Genomic DNA, 22087 nt, shown 5'->3' with positions numbered 1-22087 from the left:
GATTTTTGAAATTCAAGCCTCCTTCCAATAGAGGTTTGGAGATGGACTCTGAGTTGACTATCAGAATCTTTTTCTCATTCTGCTTACCCCTTCCAATTTTTTTTTTGAGTGATCTCCTCCATTTTTCTAAGAATGCCAGTGGGAGCAAGAAGGACAGAAAACTGAAATAAGGGAAGGCTATTAAGAACATATTTTATGAGAACAGACTTACCAGCAATGTTAAGCCAAGAAAAGCCCCAGGCAAGCAATTTGATCTTGAATTTCTCTAATTGGGGGAGCCAATCTCTGCTATAGGCTATTTTGAGAAAAACAGGGAGGCCCAAGTACTTGAAGGAAGTCCAATTTGAGGAAGCTATGAAGGCAAAGGTTCTGGAAATGGAGTTGAGAAAGCTGGGGGTGGTGTTCCAGCAATAGATATGACATTTGCCATAGTTTAGACTACTTCCCAAGACCATACAAAACTCATCCAGAACTCCTTTAAATCTGGAGGCCATGAGCACAGAAGTAGCTCCCAATAACAAGGTGTCATCCGCAAAGAGGGCATGATTTATGTTTTTAACGCCTCTTGCTATGCAGAGCCCAGCGATGTCCTGATCCATCATTTTTTTGTTTAAATAAAAACTGAGGACTGAGGCTTGAAGAACAAATAGAAGTGGTGAGAGAGGGAACCCCTGCCTGAGCCCTCTCATGGCTTTGAAAAAATCAACAGCTCTGCCATTTACTAATGGGGCAATCCAAGGCTCCGAAATGCAAGCCCGAATCCAGTTTATAGATTTCTCACCAAATCCAAGCTTATGTAAGACTTTCAGCAGAAAACTATGCCTAACTCGATCAAATGCATTTGCTAAATCAAGTTTGACAACCATACCTTTTTCATTGGGGCTCAAACTTGATTGGATTACCTCTTGGACCAGAATCAATTTGTCCACAATCTGTCTACCTTGATTGAAGCCTCCTTGGTTTTCCAGAATGATTTTGGGGAGGATGAGCTTCAATCTATTAGCGATAACTTTGGTAATCAACTTGTAACCAATATTACAAAGTGAAATCAGGCGAAACCTATTGAAGGATTTGGCTCCTTTCTCTTTGGGGATGAGAGCAAGAAAAGCGGAGTTCGTGTTGCCTCCGATTTTCTGGCAAACTTGAGACTTTAGAACCATTTTGTAAAGATCTTTTTCCGTAACCGACCAGCAAATTTGGAGAAATCTAGCTAAGAATCCATCCGGCCCAGGGGCTTTGTCTAGGTCCATGGCAAAGAGGGCATCCTTGACTTCATTCTTGGTTACTTTAGCTTTGAGGATATGGTTCATTTCAGCAATAATCAAGGAGGGGACCACATCCATCATATCAGAGTTTTGGTCAAGATTTATATCTTCACTGTACAGACTTTCAAAATGAAAGGAGGCTGCTTTTTTGATGTTTGTATTATCCTTGTGGATGGTAGTGCCATCTTTGATTTCGGAGATGGAGTTGGCACATTTCCTTCCCTGAGCTTGTTTGTGAAAGAAGGAAGAGTTCATGTCCCCTGCTTTAAGCTAAAGGCTACGTGAATTAAGCCTCCAGAATTCTTCCTCAGCTAGACAAGCCTTATGATAGTTTTGCTGGAGCTGGGCTTCTTTATCTAGAATATCTTTGGTTATGTCAACTTTTTCAGCCTGGAGATCGTGAATTTCCAATGTGCGTTGAAATTTTTTCCTTTCGTTGGCTGGATTGGGCAGAGATTTGGCCCAGCTTTTCAAAGCCCTTTTCACTCTTTTGAGCTTCTCCTCCCAGATGAAAAAGGGGGAGCCTTTGACCTGCTGCAACCAGATGCCCTTAACTAATTGCATGAAGTCAGATTCCTTAGCCTAGAGCGGGCTAAATCTAAAGGGAATAGGACCTAGATCAAGCTAAGACACGAGTTCCAACTTGATGGGTTTATGATCAGAAGTGCTGCATGGGAGAATGTGGACTCTAGCCTCTAATCCAAGTAGAAGGAAAGAGCTTTGAAGAAAGAATCTTTCCAACCTGGCAGCGATGTGACCGGGTCCAATTCTTTTATTAGTCCAAGTGTACTTACCAGAAATTGGCTTAATGACCAGTAGATCCCAGTCCTGCATAAGGTCCTCTACCCATTCCCTTGCCGGATCGCGAACAATGCTGCCTCCTCTCTTGTCTGCTGACAAGAGAGTGAGATTAAGATCTCCGGCAATGATGGTATTCTCAAGATTAACGAGGTCTGCTTGGTTTCTTATGGATTCCCAACAAGCATTTTTTTCCCCAGCGTTCACAGGGACATACACATTGAAGAGACTAAAAATCTCTTTTGAGTCTAAGTGCTGCAATTTTAAGAACAACCAGTGAGTATTGAGGGTCTCAGAAATGACTGAGAATTTACTTGTGTTCTAGAGAGAGCCCAACCCACCGGAAGCCCCTCGAGCTGAGATTGCTTTCGCCTCACATTTATTCCAGAGTTTCTTACTTACCTGAAGGAAGACGGAGTCCTCCAGTTTGGTCTCCTGGATGAGGAGTATGTCAAGAGCTTCTGTCCTTATTAAACTTCTGATGGCTTCTTCTTTGATTCTTCTCCCCATACCTCTACAGTTCCAGGAGACAATCTTCATCATTTGTATTTCTAGTTGGCTCCCTTGGAGCCTTGGGGTTGGTTTCTCGCCATCTTTGGTTTTGATGCTAATAGCTTTTCGAGAGTTGGCTGGCTGCCTTGGAGCTTATCTTTGAAAGTTTCCTGCTCTCTTTTTTCCCGATCTGTTTTGCGGCCTCCTGTGGATCTCCTTACTGAAGCTTGGGATTCTCCTATTTCACCTTCTTCCTCCGAGCCTTCAGATTCTTGCTCAACTTCCTTGACTTCTACAGTGTTTCCTTTGTAGCTCTCGGCAAGGCTTGCCCCCTTGGGAGAAGAGGGGGTACCTTTTGCGAGGGGGGATGATTTTTGGATATCTACTTCCTGTGTTTCCACTATTTGCGAGCTTAGAGGGGCGAATTTATTTTCTTGCTCCATTTTGGAAGGGGGTTGCTGAGGAGGGGCCTACTGGGGGCCTCTTCCGTTTGGACCGACATTCTTTTGGGTTTTCTTGGCTCGCATGACCTGGTTCCAACCTTCTTCTTTACCCTTATCTGATTCAACATTGGATGGGCATCCTCTGGGAAAGTGACCGTAGACATGGAATTTTCGGCATTTGAAGGGCATCTGCTCATAATCTAGCTTCTGAAAATGGGTCCAGCTTCCTAATTTGATTTTGATGGCTTCCAGAAGTCCCACCTCTAAACCTACTTCTACGCAAATTCAGGCACAATCATATTGATCTTTGTTGTTTGGCCTATCTATGAATTTCTTGAGGGCGTTGCCGATGTGTTTCAGCGAGTCCCAGTTCCAGCAATGCACTAGAAGGTTTGGAAGCCTGACCCACACCAGAACAGCCATGGGAACGTCGACTGCAGGGTCGAAATTTGGCGTCCATTTGTTGAGATAAAGCCCCTGGGGGCCCATGAAATAAGGGCCATTCTGGAAGATCAGATCCTTGCCACCCTTAGAGGAGAATTCGAAGAGGAAAAACCCTCATCCTAAGAAATAGGAAGTGACGCTATTCTTGATCAATGGAGCCCAGTTCTTGTTGACCCAGTTCTCAGTGGACTTAGGAGAAGGCCATAGTCTGGTGAACTGGCCAACGAGTGCCCTCTCAGCCAAGGACAGGGTGACTTGGATCGGGGTCTCTAGCGGTAGGGATATTTCAGGAATATTCTCGAGCCTCTTGACAAACCTAGCTGCTTCACTCTTTTTCTTCTACAGCAAACCAGCCAAGAACCGAGAGAAGGCTTCGGCAGATGAAGATGAAGGGGGGGGAGGGGCCCTGCCTCAGGCGAGCCTGGGAACTCCATGTGGGTGAACCCTAGCTCAAGCGGCAGACGAGCCACACAAAAGCGCAGGCTCTCAACTAAGAAGCTCAGGAACAAGCGCAGCAAGACAGAGCGCCCAGGGTCGCAGGGCAGGGGGACTAAGGGCACAGAACAGAGGCACCGAAGCGCAGGCAGAAGACTAGGTCTTCATGGACGCACCATCGCTCCAAGTCTCCACGCTCCTTTGGAAAGTGTGGGTTGAAGTCTTTACTTTTTAATTTATTTGATGGACGCACCATCGCTCCAGGTCTCCACGCTCCTTTGGAAAGTGTGGGTTTAAGTCTTTACTTTTTAATTTATTTGTATATAATTACTTAATAAACATAAAATTAAGATAATAATAAAATATGTATATATTTATGTCTCTATAAATAATAAATAGCGAATATGATATCAAAATAATCCTATAATATTTTTTTTCCTGAGAAAAGAGACTCGTAAATTTATTCATCAAAAATAGGAACAAAGTTTTCATTTTCTATATGTTGCACACATTCAAGTATCTACCTTACAACAAAGAAACTAGGCCAAAAGTCCACACAGGTTGCGGGCATGCAAGCTCGCCAAAAGAATACGCGAAAAGGCCAACCAAAAAAAAAAAACTTTTGAGTGCAAACAAAAACAAGCCAGTAAACCCCAACAAATGTTGGCCAACATACTAGCCATGGGTTGGGCACAGGTCGCCGAATAAGCCTTAAGAAAAATGGGTCGTGACAGGCCCCCAAAAAAAGAAAAAACGAGACGGAGCCCAAGCAAAAACCCCACGCCATCCCTAGCAAGAAACAACCATAGAGAAATGAAGATGAAAAAAGCACAACAGAAATGTGGAAAAGGCACGAAACAGGGCATGCGATAAAGGCAAGGGCCGCCCCTCAACTCCCCACACACATTTGAGCACCACCGACAAAGCCATAAAACCCCAGGTCGATACCGCACCAGAGAGAAGCATGGCAAAAGGAGGACATCGACCCACTGACGACAACAACAAGCAACACCAACACCTGAGAAGCACCGACCAGCTAGGCCGACTAGCGTAGAGAGGAAGAAGGGGTTATGGCACTAGGATAGCCACCAGACCACCTCATAAACGAAACGTAGAATGTAACTAGTCGACGGAGGAAAAAATTGCTATAGCCCTCAACACACCAAACTTTCAAAATAATCCTATAATATTATTATTAATATTCTTTTTAATAAAATCAAATTACATTAATTATTTACTAAAATAAATAATAATAATTCTTGTTAACTATATAATTATTTAATAAATCTAAAATTAAAATTAGTTAATAATTCTTATCAATAAATATTATAGTTAACAATAAAGTAAATAATGTTATATCCATTCATAATATATGCCTACAAGTAACTTCTGCCACCAAACCATATAAATAAGGTAATGTAGACCCACTGTCTCTAATTACACAGTTGTCAGAGCTAGTTTTTATTCAACAAGAGGAATGTCGGTCACCTTATTGCATCATTTACTGCCCTTATTGTATCAATAGACTTACATAGTTATTGGTGGGATGCAGGCCCATCTAGAGGAACCCGAGGGCGAGTGACAGCTCCCACTCACAGATGTGAGTGAAGGAACTCTCACTATCTTGATTACAATAGCAATTATGAGATAGATCAAGTTCAAAAATTGTCAAGGACATCCCTGAAATTCCATACACCATCGGATGGTCAGCTAAACCAGACAATTCAGCCTACGGGTTGAAAGATGCCCCACTTGAAGGACCTTTAGGACAATGACTATATATAGTTATGTCATCCCTTATTGGTTTGCTTTTGAAAGGTATCTCTTTACTACACTCACATTTATTGCATAGCTTTATAGATTATGTAGGAGTTGAAAGATTCCTCCCTTATAATTTAAGGATTTCTTACATGTGTTACAGTTTAAATTGGTGGTTGTACAAGTTATTGTTTTATCTTCCACTCGAAGCATGCAGGTTATGTGATTAATTTGAGGCAATGCCATTTTTGGAGATGACATAGAGCCATTATCCTTATTGTATCGTGGAAAGTATTTTGCACAATATTTTAACGTGAGCTTCATACATGCTCTCCACTTTTCAATGTAAAATCAATGCCAGCTCGCTGAGCATTGTCAAACCCATCTGTTTTGGCCGCACATTTTTCTTTTTTGTTTGATTCTTTTCAATTTGTAGTTCCATTAAATTTTTCTTTAATGAACTCAATTTTTTTAGGTTCAGAATGAAAGATAAACATCCAATCAAAATTCTCCATGGTAATATTGAGAGGGTTCTTGTGGTTTATTCATGATGTAGAGAGGAGTTTAGAAGGAAGCCGAGAAAGATCCCTTTGAAACATTTTGTGCCTCTCATCTATGCTTTAATTCTTCCTCTCAGTAAGATTCACTTTTCAATTTCATCTTTGGTTGGCCGCTTATTAATTTTTTTTGGGTTTTCCTCATACGTTGAGGGGGTCCTCTCAAAATGATGGGCTTCATTGTGATATTACCATTATGTGTGATTTTTATAATTAAGATAACATTGAAGAGGCAACCCGTTTGTACGAGATCACTTATTTGTGAGCTTGTTTATTGTATGTATGTGTATATTCATGCATGTTTACTGCTTGCACCTATATATTTGTACACGTTTATTGTATGCGGAGTTCTCATAGGCATTCACGATAATCTCCATCAGATAGGTACACGATCTCTAACACTCTATGAGATGGGAAATTATGACCTTTGTTTTTGGATGTCTGTTATTTTAACTGAATTGATCATACCTAAGATTTTAAGACAATATAAGTGTGGTAATAGAAAAACACAAATAGTTGGGAAGCAAAACTAGTGAGGTGAGTTATCGATCTCTAAAAGTTGCATTACATATAATTTTGAATATCACTGTATAATATATAAATCCTACTCTAATAGGATAGTGAGATAGCGCGAAAAAGGTTTGTCTTAAAATTTTATATTGTTTTTAAGGTTAATTAAAGTAGGATTTTTTTACAATAAATAATATATTATTTTTAAATTTATAGTAAAATTAGGAAAAAGTGATTAATTTAGATGTGAAAGAATACTAAAAGTTTATATATATATGTAATTTGATTGTTTCTATATCTGCGTTCTAATACTTTTAATAATAAAATTTATAATACATCTTTTTCAATGCAATAAAATTCTTCATAAATTAAAATATTATATGAGTCATTTAAAATTTGAATTTAAATTAATTTTCAATATTAAAGTTTCATATCAAAGTTTAATTTTAAATTAATTTTTATTTTATTAAAGGTTTATATAAATGTTTAATTTAAATTCAAATTCAAACTCAATTAGTTGAAAGGAGTTATAAATGAGTGAATGTAGTTTAGGGTGATATTGCAAGAGATATTCAAATATTACTTTATATTCTAATTCCCACGTTTCACATGCGAAATAAACGCATCTCATTATCATTATCAAAGTTGATTACTTATATTTTATATTGAATATATTTCATTATTATGTCGATAGCCATGTTTGTTTTCGAATAGTGCTTCCAAAATTTTAATTTAATTATCAATAGTTATTTGATGGATGGTAGGGATTCAACCTCCGCAGAATATTCTAGAATATTCTTAGTAGTAATCGCAGATCAAAGGATCCTCACAAGTAACAAAACTCAACACTTTAATTGGAATTTGTCCAATGGTCAGAGGAGTTACATATTACTTTACCCGCCTTATTTCGGCACCCCAACCTTCATGTTAGGGAGAGTTGACCATATTTTTTGGAACCATAACGTTTGTGGCCATGAGGATTTGCAATCGATTATTTTGCTGGCACCCCCACTTTTACAATTATGAAAGATGCCCACTGAGATGTGGAACTGCATCCTTCTTATTGAAGGAAGGCGAGATTCTATGGCATTTTTACTCTTAAAAGACAAGCACGCTCCCATATTCACAAATGGGGAAGGTAACCCATTGTTAGATACTATCAAATCCTATTTCACCTTCAGGTGGAGTGTTGGAATGCCACTGTTAAATGAGTTTGAAGTCTAAGTTACATATTTGTGATATATCAATGGCTCACATCTAATCTAATGTTGAGGTTAACTCGACATCTCACATCTATTCTATTGATGATATTAGATCAGGGGCTCACTCTCAAAGTAAAATACATATACAAAGGGGAGAGTAAATCTTGAACGACACGAGACCATTGTTGTAAAGAGAATAGAGCATTACACTCACTTTTGAGGCGATACAAAAGGTGCAAGAATAGTTTAAGCTATTACGACTCTTCCTATTAGGGTTTTCCACTTAAAAGCTATGTTTATTTTGCATTTGTTTGATTTATTTTGTCCTATTTATTTGGTTTTTCTAACAATATCACTATGGTGTCTAAGAAAACGAAACAAAGAATTAGAGATCCCACACTTGGATATGAGATGGACTAAAATGATAGTGTTATCCAATACATGAAGTTGCATGTAACTTTGTTGTGTGGCAAACCTTTCGAAATTACTTTTTCATCTCTTCTGAACTTTCAACATATGTGTTGAAGTCGCTATGTTACTTTCACAAGAAACAATTCTTTCGAAAAGATGGTTAAGTTTCGAACCATTTTGGCATCAATTAAGATAACTCTCGAGAACTATATCTTATCATCATGGTAACTTCTAACTACAGGCTTTGTTGGCCCTTCTTTCAAACACTGAAATTGCATAATTTGGGCCATGTCTGAAATCCTACGAATGTTGAATTTTGAAATCTTTATTAATTTGTCCATCGAATTCTCTGTTTCACATTTCCATGGCTCGATTTTACCCCAAACTTTGCATCTCTTCCATCATGCAACCGGAATCTATGTTGGAATATAATCCTAACATCTACATTTATTTTTTAGCCTAAGTATCCTTGACTTAGCCACATGCACTAAAAATCATGTTCACACTTGGTTTTTGGTAAACTAGCTCGGTGGGCCAACTTGGTCGCTCCCAAGCACATTGAGATGTCCAACGACTACATGTTAATACACATATACTTTTGCAAGCCACCACTGCACTTGAGAACTCTACACTGGTTAGTTTCGTGTTTTTGTAGGCGAGCTATAGAAGTTGTTGGTATATTCCTATATAGTCTGATCTTGACGTTGGCGGCGTTGTAGCCATCTGGGGTATTGGTCCTTGCAGTTCCCCACGTGGTAATATTCCTCCTTGAGGGCACCCTCAAAATCACCCCATGCAATGTACGTGTCTTCTTCACACTTCTTCGTCTATAGTGCTCGTTGATGAGGGTTGTCCCAATAATGCTGGACACGGGGGCGTGGTTCTAATTTTCTCCTCACCCGAGAAGCTATTAAGGACTATAGGTAATTCAACGACTGCTTTAAAGCATATGCATCTCCTTCCTTCAAATAGAGGGATATCCATATTAGCTTATATTTGGAAACATGTATATCTACTGATGGGGAGGCTCGATGAAGAAGAGGAACCCATGATGGTGGAGAGTTGTTGCAATATCCGAGCTCACTAATTCAACGTCTAGATTCCTTGATTGTTCACGATGCCTTGGAGTAACAACGTGATGGGATTCGTCGCTCTGTTTTCTTCTACCATGTGATGTTATCTAGGCAAGCAACGTCGATTGATCAAGCTACTTCTACCCTAATCTTGTTAGAGGGGCATGCATCGAGTAGCACGTGTCTCCGACGTCGTTGGTTCAGATTGAGGTGGGAATCCGTGGACATGCACTAATGCATGGAAATTAATCTGTATATGAACAATTAAATAACCTCAATTGTAGAAGTAAGCAAATAGAATGAAACACAACAGACACACATTCGTGGAAGAATGAAAGTATTATTATCAAATGGGCGATTGCATGGTGGTGAAAATCTCTAAGGAGAGATGCTTAGCTACTCTCATGTGCAACACCCTCCCCAAAAGGCAACCACGCGTTCATCGTGCTTACAAAGAACTGAGCCATAAATGAAAAGACAAGAAGGGGAGCAGATGAAGCATGGAAGGCCAAGAGTCGCATGGGCTAAGGTGGAAAATCGATGGCCAACTTGTCGGGGCCATAACTATTGCGCAAGAAACGAGAATCGGGTCCAAAGGTCGTAAAAGAGCTCACAATGAGACCAAGAACGAATAAAATGGTGCGTATTTTAAATAGGACTTTTCGGGGCCGAAAATGATGTTTGATGCCCGCAAATGACGCAAGACGTGGAAAGCTCAAATTAGCACTGCGCTGCCCAGAGTTGCTACAATGGTCGACAAGGTCCAAATGGTGGAATGGATCACATCAGTGGTAATAGATGCGGATGTGTGAATGCGAAAAAATTTCCCCATTTGCGCAGGCAAGGCTTGACACATCTTAATCAAGAATCGTTTTTGCTTTATGTAGTAGTGGTGGGAAAAAGAAAAAAGGGAAAAAGCACTCCCACATTAGGTCTTGTTTCGTATCTAAGGCTGGTAATGTAGAATTCTCCTCCCACATTGCATCAAGATTTGCGTTTGTCTCCAATATCCGAAGGCAAAAAAAAAAATCATGTACTCCTCCATTATTCGCACCCAGGAAGAGTAACATGAGCCTCACATTCGAGCTTCTGATGTGGATGGCATTAATGGGTTATTTGGGCATAGTGTTGGATGAACTTTTCATTCTTCCAAGTGCATTGTGTTGCGTGTTTCAAAAGTGAGTCAAAGAGGATATTTAACCACCACCGAAACCGATGAGGCAAAAAGAGTGCAGATGGTAAGAATACTAAAAACCTTCACCTATAAATTTGATAGTAAAAATATAATAAAAACCTTGACCTATAAATTTGATAGTAAAAATATTAAAAACGTTAGTTAATGTAAGAATATTAAAAACATTAACTTATAAATCTGATGGAACCTGGCATGTTTATTTATTTAAATTGTAGGTATCATAGGAGGGGGAATATAAGTGATGTATATACCACATGCAAGGAGGAGTAAATGAGAGGAGAGGGGGAGTAGTAGAAAAGGAAGGGAGGGAGAAGGGAGGGAGCATACCTTTCTCGGCCTTTTGGCTAAGATCAAGTGTAGTATCTGTTCTTATCAGTTTAATATCTGATATGTGGTTCACAGAACCACATGATATTAAATGTATTTTTCTAGGGGGAGGGCCCACTCACAATAGCTTGCTATTGGGGCTCTCGGGCGTCGCTTGTGCGTTGCACTACAGCACCAGCCTGGCGCACCCCAACGACACCAACAAATATATTATTAATCGAATTGTTTGTTTGTTTAAGTTATGGTGCTCTGAGCGTTTGTTCGGAGGGTTTGTTGTTTGGTTTAAATCGTTTTTTGGTGAATTGAATTGAATTGTTGTTTGTTTAATCGGTGAAGAGAAGTTAAGTTCTGTTTCTCTGAGCGTTTGTTTGTTTGGAGGGTTTGTCGGTATAGCTTCCGGTTCCTTTCTGCCCTGAATTTAAATCAAGTCCTCGCCTCCTTCCTTTCGATTATCAATTGTCTCTGGCTCGTCCGTCGCGCACATTGATCGTTATCTCTTAATCCAGATATGTGTGTATGCCGTGAAGCGGATTTTTCTCTGCGCCATGAAGTCGTCATATGGTTTTCCAGTGTGAATTTCATTGATTTCCATCAACAACGTTTCAGTGTGAATTTCATTGATTTCTATCACCAATTTCAACGTTTTGATTGATTTCTATCACCAATTTCGACGTTTGCAGTGTGAATTTGATTGATTTCTATCAGCAATTTCAACGTATTTAGGGCATTCAAGGATATTTTTTTTCACTGTCAGTGAGATGCGGTTGGGCTGTACAGAGTGTCGAATGCTTCTTGTTGCGAGAAGGCAGAATAGGGTAATTGGCAGGGAGTTTGCCGGGTGCCTGTCTTTTCACTGTTATTGAGATGATGTTGGGCTTTACAGGGTGAATTTTTTCACTAGTGAGATGATGTTGGGCTTTACAGAGTGAAATTCTTCTTGTTGCGAACATATTTTGAAGCTCACACGGGTATTCTAAGCCAATGGGATATACCCATTGCAACATTTGCAAAATAATAATGTCATATTCTGAAGCTCACACGGGTATTCTAAGCCAATGGGATATACCCATTGCACATGTGCAGAATAGTAATGTCATATTTTGAAGCTCACACGGGTATTATAAGCCAACTAAGTGTAAAGGATAAACTTTTGGCTGTTGTGAATACACATATTTTGGACAGGAAGCATAAAAATGGTTGATGACAGGAATGTGAAGTTACCATTTTGAGATTTTGAGTGGGGTAATGATCTAGCTGCCTTGCTTATGAGGTTTATTGACTCTATTTGGTGCAAGGGTGATTGGACAAAGATCACCCCTGCCTGCAACGCCACGGACGGACAGTTCATTGGGAAGTTCAGACACAAACTCAAGCATGCGTTCAACAATCTAAAGAAACAGACACAAAAGGTTTTCCTTTTTATTAGTTATCCTGGTAATGGAAATTGCATTGCTTGCAACCTCCAAGGGCGGTTGCTGTTACAACAATTAAAACTCGAAACCACAAACAACAATGAAAACTGCAACATGAACAGGTCCTTTTTCTCACAAGTTGCCCATCGGTCTCGGTCTCCGTTGCACTCACACTCGCATTCACTGTTCCAAATAGCTGTCAATGGCTCCTTTTAAAACTAGGAATTATGGTTACCCTGTTTCTGCATTTTCTCCACAAATATAGGATTGCTGAAGTCATTTTGGGCGAAGGCAAATGGCACTTTGAACATCATCCAAACTGGGTGGGAACATAGACATGAAAATTTGCAAATTTGGTCTTTCCCTTTCTTTCAAGATAATCCAGACTGGGTGGGAACATAGACATGAAAATTTGGAACTTTGGTCTTTTCCCTTTCTTTCAAGATGAACAAAATCAATTTGATATTGGATTTTTGGTTTCCAATGCAGGTAATATCGCTGAGCCAAATATCTGTGACAATGTTGTTTACTCTTCCACCATTAGCCTTGATGATAAGCGAAGTGTTTCTCCGGAATCGAAAACTTACATTTCACGCTGTAAATCCCAGAATTCCAGTGAAAGTATGTCCAGTTGCAAAAGTCTCCATTCTAAAATCCATTTTCATGGGTTCTTCGAGGGGTTGCCCTGGCAATGCAGGTTTTGGGTTTGTAATTAGAAAGCACACGGAAGAACCATCCTCTGCTGCTATAGGGAATATAGGCTAACCCGCCAAGAAGGAACTAAAGCATCCATAAATTTGCATCTACAAGCATAAACTTGGAAGGGGACTCTAAACTCAACCGGGTTCAATTAAGGAATCAAGAATCTTTCATGAATCATTGGAGGTTGGAGTCCATCCATCATGGCACTTGAGAGCATTTGAGAGGCATGGAAACCCCTTGATCAAATTAATCATCATTGGAGAAGGAAATACAGAGCGAGGCACAATGAGTGGTCTAATGCGTTAAGTCGATGACAAGGAGATATTTAAGATGTACGCCTTAGTATCCCCACGTGATCTACACAGGCTCCCGAGCTTATGGTTTCAGCATATCGAACTCTACTCGCATGTTGTGTTTCTCTTGACATAATATTGTCCATCTCTGTCTCTGTTTGAGCAAGTGTTTTGTGATTGTTATCATGGAGGATCCTATCTAGGTTTCCTTCCTTAGTGTATTAGTGAATGATTGAATCTTCCTCTTTCCTCCACGCATCTGTTTAGCTCTTAGCTCTTGGAAGCATCCCTTCCTTATTGGTACTTGAGATAGAATTTTATCATTAGCTGCCAACAAACAGAACGATACCACTCCTAGCCAGATTTTTGGGAGCTAAAAACCCCATCTTGACATGATTGCTAGGTCTCCCTCCTTTACTGGGCATCTGTCCTGTTTCTTCAGCTTTCCAACAAATTCTGTGTCATCTATTCTTCTAAAATCACCTTTCCGTTTCCAAGTTCAACATTGATGATTTTGACTTGCTTTGATTTCCAAGTTCAACATTGATGATTTTGACTTGCTTTGATTTCAAAGACATCGAGCATTGTTCCAACACTTTTCATTTTAATTTTATTTAACATGACCGTATTTCTGGAGGCCAGCGAGATTTCTTTTCTCTTTTTGTTTTTAATTAGAACATTATGCACTCACATTGCAGCTGGAAAATTCGAAGTCTCCTTGCATATAAATTGCATTACGATGAGACAAAGCAGGGGGAGGTGGGAAGGTGGCGTTTGCCAAGAAATGATCCTGCACCCAAACTCTGGAGTTATTTCTGTGGAGTTATTACATGCATACACTAAAAAGATCAGATCAAAAAGGCAAACCATCGCATATCAATCTGGGAATTGATGGACACTTATATTTTCGTAGCTACTCCTGTCAAGTCTTCCTGTCCTCACGAGAGGTGAGTACATAGCTGTGATTGCATCCCAAATAACTGAGATCAATGCTTTAGCTACAATTGTAGATGTTGAAGTCAGGTTTCACCTGCTTGTAGTGCATTGTTTAGCTAAGCAGAACAGCTTTAGGCATGCTTTGAGTTTATGGTACTCTGCTACCTTTATTCGTGCGAATATTGATGCAAGGGCACAAAAAGATGAAAGACAATTAGCGAGCTCTACAGTGAATGGTAAGATGAAATCCCTGAGTGAACAGACCTTGACTTGAACCGAATCAAATTGACCTAACAGGGGTCCCTGTTATTAGAGAGAGCATAAATTGGCTCTTTTGCCTTGATTACATGTCTTTCCCCGACAAAGTATATACCTGGAAACCAGCAGAACCTGAGTGAACAGACCTTGACTTGAACCGAATCAAATTGACCTAACAGGGGTCCCTGTTATTAGAGAGAGCATAAATTGGCTATTTTCCCTTGACTACATGTTTTCTCCCGACTTACATAACCACAATCACAATCACAAAGCTTATTCTCCGTGCTATATATAATATATATACATATGGACATGCAATACAGACCCAAATGCTGTACAGCGACCACCCATGATGGCGCGATCAGTCCGTTGCATGTGGGTTGATCACATTCAAACCACAGTGCAAGCTCCAAGTACAGTAATAGGATTTGGCCATTCCCAGTCAAATATAGGTGAGAAAATCAACCACAACATATGCCAGTAATCATAGTTTCCCATCTCTCTTTGTTGGCTACATGCTCCACAACATAGTTGCGAGTGCCATCGGAGGTTCAAGAATGGAAAAATGTCTACTCAAGGCCTGCACCAAACAATGAGAAATCTACAAGCAGAAGATAATGCACATGTTTTGTCAGCAAAAATCTATGTATCTACATAGAAGGATTGAGAAACAAACAAAATAAAAGGGAGCAGGACACATTAATAAACAAAATAAAAGGGAGCAAGACACAGTAAGTTGGGGCAGGACACAGGAGGAGTCTTATATTCGGAGGAAGCCAAAAAGAAATTGTTTCAAAGAAGCAATGGGAGAGGGCACACATAACTCGGCAAAACTGAATTCTCTGTGGTTGCGGATAAGGCTGGCAACGGGGTCTACATAATTCAAATTTTGGGAGATTCCAAGATAGCTGACTAGATCAATGGTAAAGTGTAAATCCCCAGAATTAGATCCTTTCCCCAATCTTCTCGGAAAGGATCAAGCAACTTTCAACACGCATATGTAGAGTTCAATCTTTCCGCTGATGAGCATCCTGAGCAAGCTTTATCTGTTTGGACAGGTGTGGTTCACCACATAGGGATGGGGTGGGCTATCATATTAACACCCAATGAGGAGACTAGCCACAGCAACCGGCCTAAAACTACAGGACAGATGCCGATAAATCTGTGCTGTTTCATTTTTGGTTTTTCCACGGGGAAGATCCGGATCCAAGTTTCTGTTAGAAGAGCCTAGAGGGCAAAATCCGTTTGATGTGTGAAGTAATTGGGATTTCTGGAGGAAGAACAGCAAGCAGAATTATAGCCCTAGCCCTTTTCGGGTTAGGCTTTGACATTGACACAACTTTTTCTCAGTGCTCGGCGCATTCGCAATGTATGTTCAAATTTCGATTTAAAACAGTAAATATACAATCAATGTAGGTTCAAATTTCGATTTAAAACAGTAAATATACAATCGATATTCAAATTCCTATTTCAAACACTAAATAGACAAATTTCTATTTCAATAGGAATTAGAAATCTCGTGTTTTTTTCCTTTCCTTGAAACTGATTATACAAATTTCTATTTCAATAGGAATTAGAAATATCGTGTTTTTTTCCTTTCCTTGAAACTGATTATACAAATTTCTATTTCAATAGGAATTAGAAATATCGTGTTTTTTTCCTTTCCTTGAAACTGATTAGGAGCACAAACACTGCGTCCCCTTATTAACTCGGAAAACATATCATGGCGATCCAACAGTTTACTAGGAAAATGCAAACAAACAAGAAACGTTTGCCTTGCTGTGAAACTTGTACAAATAAAGAAAATTGCAGCATTGCTGGGGCTTGAACCCGTGTCTCCGAGGCGAGAGAGCTGACCAAGTTGACTACAGTTGAGCGAGAAGTGTACGAAGTAATATTGGAAACGACAAACAATCAATCCATCGATGGGGCTCGGATCGTGTTTATAGAAAACAGAACAGATTGGAACGCTGGTATCAATCTATGAATGAGTAGATTGGAACACTGGTTTCAATCTATGAAAGAAAGTAACTAACTGCTGCACACGGCATGGCGTTCGGAACAATAACGAACAACGTTCTCTCAACCATCCAAGGATTTTGAGATGGTTTCCTCTGGCACCTCTCTATCAAAATCAAATCAGAGACCACGCAGTTGTTACGATTTTATCAAGTAACCAGAAATATTGTGAGCTGTCACATTTTGTTTCTGTTTTTAGTATTGAGACCACGCAGTTGTTACGATTTTATCAAGTAACCAGAAATATTGTGAGCTGTCACATTTTGTTTCTGTTTTTAGTATTGTGTGGAGGCCGCGCGAACGCGAGCCTCCGCTGCCACAAATTATGACGTGCAGTCTCCCATTGAGATGCTAGGTAAACCCCCCTCCCAAGTGCAATAGAGGTGGCCTCCCTAGGCCATCGACCTTCCTGATCATCGATTGACCCCGCCCAGGTAAGTATGTTTTGTTACTTTCCATCTTCCCCTTCTATCCCCCTTCCTTTCATCACTCTCATCCACCCTTTGCATGTGGGATATAGCCCTACCATATTAATATCCAATCAATTGTTTCCTCTCTAATTTCCTACTTCATTAATATTATATTCAATATATGGCCCTCATTTCTAGTGACATGCTAGTGTTGCTCTTTATTATTGTGGATGTGTGCCTTTCCACATAGTAATTCTTGGGGTTGGATATGTGCCTATCTACGCAATATTCTTGGGGGTAGGTGCAAGATCTTCGTAACTTTAGCCCTAATGCTTTGCGCAATCGGTGGGACCATCTACCAAAGATATGTTGTCGATAGGGAGATCACATGTTCAAGTCAAGGTAAGTCCCTTAGAGTTATGAGTAACTCTTATGATTAGTGGTTCGCGCCATTCCTCATGCAGATGTTATGGGGAAGAAGGGGGATCCTCCAAAGGCTTCCTTCATCTTTACACACACACACACACAAGTAACTCCATAGGAGACAACACCGACACAATCGACAGTGAACCAAAAAGCAAAGTAGTCTAAAGCCAAAAGGTGGGAAGAAGATAAGAAAGAAAGAAAAAATCCAAGGTCAACTAGGGATAACGTTTTTACGAATTTTACACTTCGACAAGAGCAAGTGGGAAAAGTTATTGTGATTCTCAACCCTGCAGATCCTTCCAATTTAGAGATTGAATATTTTTATAAGACAATCATCCATGATTGGAACAAGAGAACAAGGGCAGTAAAACAGAATAAAAAATTCCAAAGTCGACTAGGGATGACATTTTTACGAATTTTACACTTCGACAGGGGCAAGCGGGAAAAGTTGTTGTGATTCTCGACCCTGCAAATGCTTCCAATTTAGAGATTAAAGAATTTTATAAGGCAATCATCCATGATTGGAACAAGAGAACAAGGGCAGTGAAACGGAACATCCTCCTCAATTCCCATTTACTGGGCAGAAATGGTAGAACACCAATGCCTCAAACTTTGTTGCAATCGTGATGGGTAGCAATTTCCCTAGGCACAAATGTAAAGGACATGAACTATTTCAAGCACGTGTTTCCTTCAAAGGCCAATCATGCTACACTCCTGACCTCGAGTTCCAATGACTGGGGCCCTCCTCCTCGGGAATAAACAACTTCAGAAGCTCCTCGTGAGGATCCTCAAACTTTCCTCTCTGCCTTATCCAACATTTTTTTGCACCCCAAACTTTTGAAGTTGATTGGTTGCGTCAAGAACCGCAAGGTGATTGTTTTCATTCACCGCGGCGGCACCCATAATTTTATCCATAGAAGAGTGGCGGAAGAAACCAATTGTTATGTCCATGTCGTGCATGGATTTCGTTCAAGTTAGTCATTTTTAGTGGGGTCACTTAAAATTGCTCAAATTTGGTAGTAATCCACTTGAAATAATTGTGGTGACTAACTTGTCTAGTCGTGTAGTCACTAATCTCTCATTTTGTAAGTTAGTGAAGTGTGGAGGGCGATGTGAAACTTCATATCATAGGCTAGTAGCTCAAATCTCACATGTTTGTTGTTGAAATGGGTGATTATCACACAATGCTCGGTGTCGAATGATCACATACTTTGGGCCATGTTACAATGGACTTTAAGGAATTATACATGATCTTCGATAAGGAAGGGCATGAGCATGCACTCAAAGGGATTAAGTTTGGCTCCCTCGAAATCATCAACTCTCGTCGTATGGAGAAGCTATCGGAGAAAGGCCACTCCAATTTTACTGCCCAATTCAATGTCGTACGAGTTGTGAGTGGTCCCCCACAAGAGATTCCCAATGATTTGCATATGGTACTAATTAAACATCGATAGGTATTTGAAACGCCATGTGCATTGCGACCTTCATGTGGTGAGCATGACCATGGCATCCTCTCGGTTCTAGGTGGTCAACCACCCAATATGTGTCCCGGTAGACACCCATTTGCATAGAAGAATGAAATAGAAAATGATCATTCATGAACTATCAGAGACTGGAGTCATACATCCCAATAAGATCCCTTCCTCACTAACCGTGGTCTTGGTATTTGAGAATGAAGTTAGTTGGCACACGTGCCTTGGCTTTTGGGCTCCCAACCAGTTGATCACCAAAGACAAATTTGCCAGACTGGTTATCAACGATCTCTTAGATGAGCTTCATGGAGACGAGTTCTTCGTTGAACTGGACCTTTACTTAGGATACCACCAAACACAGATGAAGGAAATGGACATCCCTAAAACAACCTTTCACACACATGAATGCCATTATGATTTTTCAGTGATGCCCTTTTGACTTTGTAGTGCTTCATCCACCTTTAGGAGCCTCATGAACAAGATTTTATGACCCTTCCCGTGCAATTTTGTGCTTGCATTCTTTAATGATAGCTTGATCTACAACAAAACTTGGGACTCCCATGTGGAACATGTTGATAGGCCCTGTAACTCCTTGAAGGCCACCAGTTGATCCTTACACATTCTGGCAAAGATGTCTTTGGGGCTTCAAAGGTCAAATACTTCTGTCACATTGTCAACGGGAAGGCCCCACAAGTGGACCCAAAGAAAGTTGTAGCTACATAGGATTAGCCACAAACTAAGACCTCGAAGAGCTTGCACGGCTTCCTCGGACTAACATGCTACTAAAGCAAGTTTGTGAATAACTATGGTAACCACCTTAACAACCGTGCTAAAGAAAAGCGCGTTTGTGTGGAATAACGTTGCCGAGCGGACCGTCATATTTACAAAGCACATCAGAACTTCGTGAACAAGATTGCACATACAAATGCTTCACACCAAAGTAGCTATTCTCTACACACTTAAGGACAATTTGGTTTTGGCTCAAAAAATGGCATGAAACAAAAAGCTGACTGGCATCGCTCCGAGAAGGGGACTAGGTGTTTCACCTTCAACCCTATAAATAAGCAACTCTCGAAGACAAAAACCATCAGAGGCTCTCACTAAAATTCTAGGGACCTTATTAGACCCTTGGGTAGATTGGACAAGGTTCTTGCAAATTGGCTCTCGCAACCCACTTCAAGATACATGTCGTGTTTCATGTGTCTTGTTTGAAGATGAAAGTGTGATTGGACCGCAAAGTGCAAACTAGTCCATTCGAACTTGATGAAGAAGGGTCCATTTGGATAAAGCCAGAAGTAGTATTGGCCACCATTTAATGTCGACTATGCTACCACATCGTTTGAGATGTATATATCCAATGGAAAGATATGCAGCCAAAATATGGCACATAGGAATAAACAACGGTTTTACAATAGTTTCTATGCCCCCAACCTTAAGGACAATGTTGCATCTAAAGGAGGGCGACATGTTAGGGAATTGACCCAACCTACCTACATTAGGGGTACTTAGGAGATAGTCAATTCAAGTATGAGTCCAACTTTGTCTAATAAGGCCCATAAGATAGTTTGTGAGTAGTTACTTAATGTAAAAGAGTCATGCTTATCAAATATGAAACACTGGGTGGTTGGAACTCATTAATGATGGGACCATAAGTAGTTATGGTTTTGTTATTAAGAATTTATTAATAGTGCTGAAATGCTTTCTTGAATTGATATTGTAATTGGAGCTCTGCTCATAATAGGTTACTTGCTCAAACACGATAATGAAAATTACTCTCCCTTTTGGGAATCATCGATACGAGGTTTATATTTTGTCGGTTCGATCTCCTTTTCACTTGTATATGCTATTTTGCATTTATGTTCCTACAAACAACTTGTTCATCAATCAATTTCAAGGGTTGAGGATTATTACAAGCACATTAATTTAGGTCAACAATTTTAATAGGGATGCCATCCACGAATATGGGGAAGCATATCGTCGATCTTCCAACGAGTTATACGCATACATGTATGTATGTATATAACCTTGTCAGCACATTGGAGGGTTGCTCTCTCTATATCTCTCTAGGCGCAAACACACACATATAGCCCCGGTAATTTTTTACTAACCATTCCTGATATGCATGTTTTTTGGTATATTATTGAACTTATTCTTTATATAATTACTTGAGAAATGTGTAATTAATATGAATATGTATTATTATCAATAGAAACAATAATTACCAATAATTATATTTACATTGAAGGCATTTATAAGGGGAAGTTTCTCTAGCGGGTTTCGTCGTTTGTCCAAAGCTTATAAGAATAAGCCATGTGTCTATAATTTATTGTATCTTTTTAACAATTTCACGGCACGAGAGATGTGGTCATCATATGGCTTCGGCCCTGCTCGTCGGCGAGATACTCATGTAGTAATTTGTATTCTTGTATACCATCACCCTTAATCTTTGACACACTGCTAACCTCTCAAAGATGAGCAAATATAGGCATTGCAGATAAGTCACGGAGTAGGCATGCGGTAAATTTGCAGTTGAAATCGGCGTGGGTTTGGCTCGACACTTTCGTCACTACCAAGGCACTGGGAGATTCTCGTGAATTTTTGGCACCTTCCAGCAATGAAACAAAGTGCAAAACATCCATTTTCCTGGGAATCGATGTGATTTTTCAGGAAGAACATTCGTTGGAGGCTCTAATTCTTCTTCAGAAGTCTATGTTGGAGAAACAATGGGGCCTTTCTCTTGATTTAACCAAATTAAGAGAGCTTAGCTCTTCAGAGCACCATGAGAAAGTGGAAGTTGTCTGTTCAGGGAAACCATCTACTCGGTAGCATCGACTAGCTGCAAGAAGCAAATCAACTCAGAATTTGGTTCAAATAAAATACCTCGATCAGAAAATAACTGAAAGAAAGCAAGAACGTGTGTCTCTGAAAGTAGAATCGCTGCAACATTAGATGTCGGATTATATGGAGAGCATGCTAAATAAAGATTTGCTTACACAGGAATAGGTTGTACGCCTTTCAAACGTAATACAAACTGGCATTTCTTTAAAGACACACACATCAAGGTTTGTCGATATTTATGAACCCACTCTATACAGTTAGGATTACTTGTGCACTCCCTTGAAAATAAAGATAAATTTGGATAGGAGAATTGCAAATTGAAGCTTAAGTTGGAATTTGTCAATCCCTGTTGTTCTTCATCTATTCATTTACATGTCCTACTACTTTTTTTTTGTAAGTTTGGCAATAGTG

The 22087-nt window shown here is 39.9% G+C and overlaps 2 non-coding genes across 2 annotated transcripts; one reads left to right on the top strand and one right to left on the bottom strand.

Annotated features, from left to right (window-relative positions):
- The first annotated feature begins 10906 nt into the window (after positions 1 to 10906).
- Positions 10907 to 11103, top strand: LOC149205646 (U2 spliceosomal RNA). Its single transcript, XR_016253135.1, has one exon. It is a non-coding gene; the product is annotated as a U2 spliceosomal RNA (small nuclear RNA).
- Positions 11104 to 16815: 5712 nt separating this feature from the next.
- Positions 16816 to 16972, bottom strand: LOC149205645 (U1 spliceosomal RNA). The gene has a single exon (XR_016253128.1). It is a non-coding gene; the product is annotated as a U1 spliceosomal RNA (small nuclear RNA).
- Between the last annotated feature and the right edge of the window lie 5115 nt (positions 16973 to 22087).

Source organism: Pinus tabuliformis, chromosome 1_2 (genome assembly GCF_031772625.1).
Source record: "Pinus tabuliformis cultivar Carrire ecotype Pingquan chromosome 1_2, CPIR1, whole genome shotgun sequence".
Lineage (NCBI taxonomy): Eukaryota > Viridiplantae > Streptophyta > Pinopsida > Pinales > Pinaceae > Pinus > Pinus tabuliformis.
This window is presented reverse-complemented; position numbering and strand designations above follow the sequence as displayed.